Source organism: Apteryx rowi, unplaced genomic scaffold, assembly GCF_003343035.1.
Source record: "Apteryx rowi isolate R43461 unplaced genomic scaffold, aptRow1 scaffold_382, whole genome shotgun sequence".
Taxonomy (NCBI): Eukaryota; Metazoa; Chordata; class Aves; order Apterygiformes; family Apterygidae; genus Apteryx; species Apteryx rowi.
Window position 1 is genome coordinate 249,493 of NW_020450330.1, and position 6,831 is coordinate 256,323.

Here is a 6,831-nt window from a genome sequence, read left to right on the forward strand (position 1 = left end):
CTCTTGATATTTCCAAACTGCTCCTCAGATTAGGAGGAGGAGRATTAGGGTAAACAAGAGTAAAAAGCTGCAAAAAAAACCGTGGCAGCTTGGCTGTTTTTACCCTCAGGTGCTTGTTGCCATCCTCAGCTGAGGAGCAGATACATGTTAACCTGCCACATTTTATGAGCCAGCAGAATGGATTGTGTGATAACTTCTTGTTCTCTCTAGTGCAAAATCAGCTGGCTTAGTTTAAATGGCTGCTGACAGCTTTACTTTTATCTTCATAGGGAAAAATGTTGGGAGTACAGCGAGAAAAATATGATCATGGGCAAAACCCTACCTCTATCCCGAGAAATGGAAGTCTTTCTTGCTCTGCTCATGGGACTGAATAAAAAAATGCACTCTTTGTTTGAATGAATATTAAATAAAATGTTACTTTTTCAAGTACTCAGGTTATTTCAGCAATGGCAATAGMACATTATTATTTTTATACATTTCTAACGTGAACTCAGCAAGGCAGAGATGCAAAAATAGTAGACTGGAAATATTCCCGAAGAATGGTGAAAGGATGGCCCCCAGACACCAGACTGAAATCTTAGCTGGTGTAATTTTTTAGAAAATGGAGATACATATTTTGCAATGTAACGGAACAGAATTCTGTTTTAGCCACAAAAGAGACAGCCCTCAGCCATGACAACTGAAAATCCAGTCTTCTGCAAAGGCTGAGGGAGTTTAGATTTTAAATTTTGAGTTCCCTTTCAGATTTTAAGTTTTAGTCCCAGTTTAGCTTTTGTTACAATTCTTTCAAAAGCAAACATGGAAGGGGAACCTGTGGGGTAAGCGAGTCCACTGCTGTCTCATGTCAGCAAGGGACCGGCACAGCTGTGCAGTCACTGTGTTGCCAATATCTCACCATGGGTCATTTGTTTGCCTTCAAGACTTTATATTTATTGCTAGATAAATCCGCATTCAAGGTTTTCCTTTCACTGCCAGGAAAAAGATAACTATATTGAAACCAGAACGCTTCCATTAGCAGAGTATGATATTCCGCTGAGAAGAAATCAGGTCATGTACTTGAAGCATGATTTATTCAGATGGTTTGCTGCACTCCAAATGGAGCTCTTTTTCTGCCYTGTTCAGCAGAAAATAAGCGCAAGGTTCTGCAGAGGGAAAGCCACAGAAGGTCACCGATGCATTTTCCACCAAGGGCTGAGTTATTTAGCAGGAGACACTTCCGGGCCACAAAAACATTTCTGCAAAATGCATAATACCTTCTGTAATGCATTTCAGAAGGACATGGGTGTATAGGTTTGGGTTTTTCCTTTCTTTCTCCCAGGCCATGAAATCTCATTTACCACAAATGGAAACTCATTTTACTGGAAAATATTTTTGAATTTTCCTTTAAACTACTCTAATGATGAGATATGCATTAGCCAAAGCTGCAAAAAAACTGCAGCACTCCATGACAGAAATCTGACTGCTAATACCCAGACTTTGCTGACATATGAACGCTTATGCCCATTCCCTCTGCTGGCATTATGCCCATTCACAAGACGACATGCTAATTTTATCTGAGTAGAGGCAAGGAAGGATTTCAGCAGCATGTAGAATTTGACATTTCTTATTCCAGATGATCTTCTCAAGGGCAAGTAATGCCAGCCAAGACAGATAGATACTTCATAACAGAAAGTCACATTTCATTTCTCAAGACAGAGCCAGGAAAATACATTCCTTTTTTTTTTTTTTTTTTTGGGGGGGGGAGTGTGTTTCACCTAAAAGTTTCGTCATTTATAAAAGTATCCCCTATTAATAAAAATAATCAGAAAAAAATCAAAGTGATTTCTTAATATTTTAGGACATTTGGAGGTTTTGAAAATTGTATTTTGTGGTTTTTTTTCATTTGTATATTACATTAGATTATTTTATATGCGGTCAGTTGTAGCAATGTATAATATAACACCTATTTTTATAATCTACAACTTAAGTATTTTCCTAATTTTACATTGCTGAGAATAGCTGTTATTTTGCATCAGTTGAAATGTCTTGTTTTCATTACAACAAACTGGAGGCACTTTGATTTAGAAAAAATTGGTTTGAAAAGCTGATTTAGAAGAACGGATATTTCAATGCCGATTAAGTGGTATCCCTCCTTATGCTTCAAAAATAATAAAATATTATTTCAGCTATTAATTAATTTCTACATTTCTAAATGAAAATGATCTGAAGCCAACATTTGGGAGGACATCCTGCAATAAATTTTGGACATACTTGCCCTTGTCGCAGCCAGGAATGAGAAACAAAATTTGAACTGCAATTACTGAGAAGTCAGACTTTTGAATATTGAGTAGTTACTAGGGGATGTTGCTCTTTCTTTTTCTTTTTCTTTTTTTTTAACCATATCTTGGATTTGGGTTGTTCTTTTCCCTAACAAGTGTCATTACTCAGAATTCTGAAACAAGAAGACATGCAACTTTTTAAGCAAAGTTCTAAGTCTTTAGCTAATTATTCTTTCCTTTACAGCTATTTTCAAATGATAAAACACCAACCCTGACAAACCACAGGTACAGAGTAGCTGCTGAATGTGTAGCTGCCCTCAGTGCTTTAGCAGGTACACTGTCCAGATTCAACAAATTCAGTTCACTACTCTGATCATCAGTTTCCCCGATAAATGCTGAGAACACCTATCTGCTGCTCTCCAGTTGCCACAGCAACTGGTATTCCAAATTAGTATGATGACAGATAATTGTACTCAGGCCCAGCACTAACCAGCTATTTTACTACTTGTCAAATATCATGAGACAGTTCTTACAATTAGGATATTTTCTCCCCACATTGGGAGAAATAAGAAAATGAGCTGTTGGGAAGAAGAACAATTTCCCAGGATAACCATTACGGATTTCACCAGCCAGGATGCCTCTCTGGACATGACACGTACCTATCAACAGATATCCCCCTTTCTGCACCCCTTGAGACCTCAGCTGCGCCTATGGAAAGATGGGTGGGTGCTGTCTCCTGGCATCCCTTGAGCCCTCATATTCCTCAAGAGAACAAAAAAGCAGAAGACACAAGACACAACACAAGGAAAACAGCTGGATCCACCTTTTCTAGACTCTCCGCTGATATCAAATGGATTAATTCTTTTCAGTGGGAACAAATGATACTAACTGAGCCTCTGGGCATGTCAACATAGGTGCTGTGTTAAGCCGAGGCCAGGTCTTTGATCCTTCCATAGTACTATCATTTTAGAATGAAAGTGTTACTATTTGCCAGTGATGGGCATGCACAACTGATGACTTTCCTATAAGGAAATTTGCCCATGCTCATGTGTTTGTCAAATCATGTAGACCAAAAGGATGTAGGGAAAACTTCCTGGTGGCCCAGTGAGCTGGGCAGTGAAAAAATGCTCTTAAAAGAGGTAAACATTAAAATATAAATGCCCTGAAATTGCTTCTCCAAATAAGCAATTACCACAACTGCTCCAAAGATGTTTTTGAAACACAGATGGAAGTCACTAACTGGAGATGAGGTAGGATGGTCATGAAGAGGAAAGCAAGGCTCTGGGAGGTAATATCTCTAAGTGAAGGTCTCTATCATACACTGGAGTCGGCGCCAGAGCTAGCCATATTGCCCCCCTGGGAGTAGCAACACAGGCAGCACAGTGCTGTATGACTCCCAGAAGCAAAGTCCAGAGTGCCACGGTGCAGCACCACGTGAAGGAGCCCATACATCAGCTTGTGCTTTGTGTTTCCTTGTATGCTAGAGATACCACAAGTTGTGATTCACAAACAAAGCTGAAAAACAGCCTAGATTTTGCCAATGAGGTGGATCTCACTCTGGGGAAGCAGCAAGGCAATAAGCTGAGGGAAGGGATCAAAGCAGTAAGAACCATCAGAGAAGAATAAGTATCCAGGCTCAGGCTGCAAGAGCCCAAGAGGCAGCCCCAGCTGAAGCTGCATGCATTATAATCCAGTGTCAAAGAGACAGCATGAAAGCCAGAAGAAAAATATCCAGTCTAAAAACTACAGTGCAAAGGTATAAGAAAAAAAAATTGCACTAGGTAGTCACCACCAACTGAACAAAGCACAGCAGTATGCACAGTTGCATCTGCGCAACACAGACATCCAACAAAAAGGAGGATTCTCACAGTGTGATTTTAGCAAGGATAGGAAAATCTGCCCTTGGTTGGCTCTAGATATCACCAGACAAGACAACTTGGCATCTATCGCTTCACAGGTTGGAAACCTGAATGGATACCCAGTGTCACTGCAAAGCTGCAGTTCAGCCTGCTACAGCTACAGGTAGATACCTGTGCTAGCGGCACGCAAGTTCACACGAGTCTGCTTATGCAAGAGCCGCTGTTCCCCATGCGTGCAGACTGCACTCACTGCTCCAGAGGCTGTTTGCCTGCCATCTGCCGTATTTGCAGTCATGCTCTTAGATCAATGACCAGTTTTAGCTGGATTGCAAAGCCAAGTACAACATAATCTTAACAGTATCGATCAGTAGTAATATCAGAGCAGAGAAACATGACCAGATGCTTTTAAAAATCATTCTAGGGGCCATCTGTGGGAAGAAATGTAGGCTGTAAATAAGACAGGAAAGTGAAAGGAAACACTCGCTTTGAGCTGACAGCAAGGGACCTGTAGGCGTCCCACCCACAACAGAGCAGTGCAAGCAAGGTAATCCCAGAGTATCTTCAATGTGACAAAAAGAGAGTCACCTCCCTCTGGCAAGCAGAATAAAAGGACTCCGATCAAGGACGTGCTCACATAGCAGGGTAGCAACAGAGACCCTTGCCTCCTCCTCACAAAAACACAGGAAAATGTGCAGCAGCCCTAGAAAAGCCACTGCACAGAGAGCTTTTATAGGGACTTTTGCAAAGATGAGATATCAGATGGGACCCAGAATGGGGTGCACGAGCAGCCCAGTTGCAGAGAGGAGCTGATTAAGCGCAGATGCATGCCAACCCCGCGCCCCAGAGCAGAGAAGCCACTACCCACTGCCGGCAACTGAGGACACACACCTATTTTATCAGAGGGAAAATGACTCTCTGTTTCTGCTCTTAGGAAAGGTTGTGATCTATAGAGCTGGACGAGCCAGTGCTGGCAGGACTGCTGGGAGCCAGCAAGCATCACTGGAGCCACAGCCCAATCCCCAAAGGCCTCTGATGCAACCCTCCACTGGGAAAGGTGCTAAGTAGCAGGCAACGATCATTGGACCATAAAACCAAACCTTAAAAACTGCTAAACAGACTGAATGCAAAGCTGAGGAGAGTTGATTTTCCTACATTTAATAGCCATTGGCTCCTCTGTGGCCCCAGCGAGACCCTGGAAGCCATTAAGCAAATGCCCAAAACCAAGGTTATAGAAAGGATTCAACAATTTACAGGGATAGCCATGCATCTTTCCAGACTCTGCACAGTCTTACTGAAAACCTTGACACAGTTAATCCTCCGCTGCAGAGGGGGTTGCAGCAGAGCTCTTGAAAAGGAGAAGAAAGCTAATGCTGTCCTCAAGTCCCTACAAACCTGAAGAGCAGTTAGAGCTGCTGTTCGCAGTACAGTTTTGGCACGACAGAAGAAGGACACAGCCAGCAGCACACAGCTTTTGGCAGCAGAGTCATCACAGACACCAGGGAAAGACTCAGGCCAAGAGGAAGCTGCTAGGTCAGGTCTGGGAAATGGACGGACTTCGTTAGCTTATCCTGGAACAAAAAATGCACAGGCAGCCATTAGAAAGCATCACGAAAAAGCCCCTGAATAGTATAAATAAGCAAGTACAGCACTAGGGAGCAAGTTACTACCTCAAAAATTCACTGATGATGGCAAGTGTGTGGAGCTCRTTTATCCTCCGTTGTGCAATAATACCGATTGCTCTGTGGAAGAAGTTTGGCAGCCTCAGCTCACAAAAGCTTCCCAGCCCTATGGGAGGTGCCAGGCAACCCAGCAAAGTACCGAACCCTGCAGCATGCCAAGGCAGGGAACAGTCCAAAACTGGCMATGTGAAAAAGGAAAAAAAATATAKAGAGAGAAAGTTTTTGCCTGGTACCCACAGACGAGGAATTGTGAGTAGAGGCAACATTTTGTGTAAAGGGGAATGAAAAGCGCCCCGGACACCGAGCAGGAGATGACGGTGCTTCCCAATAGGGTATGGAGTCCTGCTTACAACAAGGTGTCTATGGAGCACACCCGAAAGCCCGGCTGGGAGCTCACATCCGAAGCGTGCAAGAGGCATGGGGACCAGACAGGCTGCAGTGGCAGAGGACTGAGCCTTTCATTCCCTCAGAACCAAAGTCCAGGGAAAAGGCGGAAACTGAACAAGGGATAATGTAATCGCAGCAGATTCTGACCTCTGTCTCGGGGAGGTGGACGAGCTGCACGTCATTCTGGCAAGATCTGGGACTGAAAAAATAAAAACACAAAGCACAGCAGATGCATGTCTTATACAGCATTCAGACAAGGGGCCACTGTTTAAATTCAGCGTTGAATGGAAACCTGAGCACAAGGCATCTTCACCCACATACACCAAAAATAAAAAGGGAACAGTCAATAGTAAAGGTATTCTCACTTTTAAACAGAGATAATACTGCCTTTATTCTCTTTTGTCAGTCTGATCCATTTATATTTTATGCTATTTGGAGCACAGAATCTACTTATTATTCACATACAGAGAACCTGGCATGAAAGACGCTGTTGCCATAAAACAAATATATAAGACAACAACAAGAAAAAGAGAGAAATTGAGAAGTAATATTTGTTTGTACCACATACAGTATTTCTTCACATGGCCAGGCAAAAAAAAATTCTAAGATTAAACTAGAATTAATCTACAAATTAACTAAAATATCCCT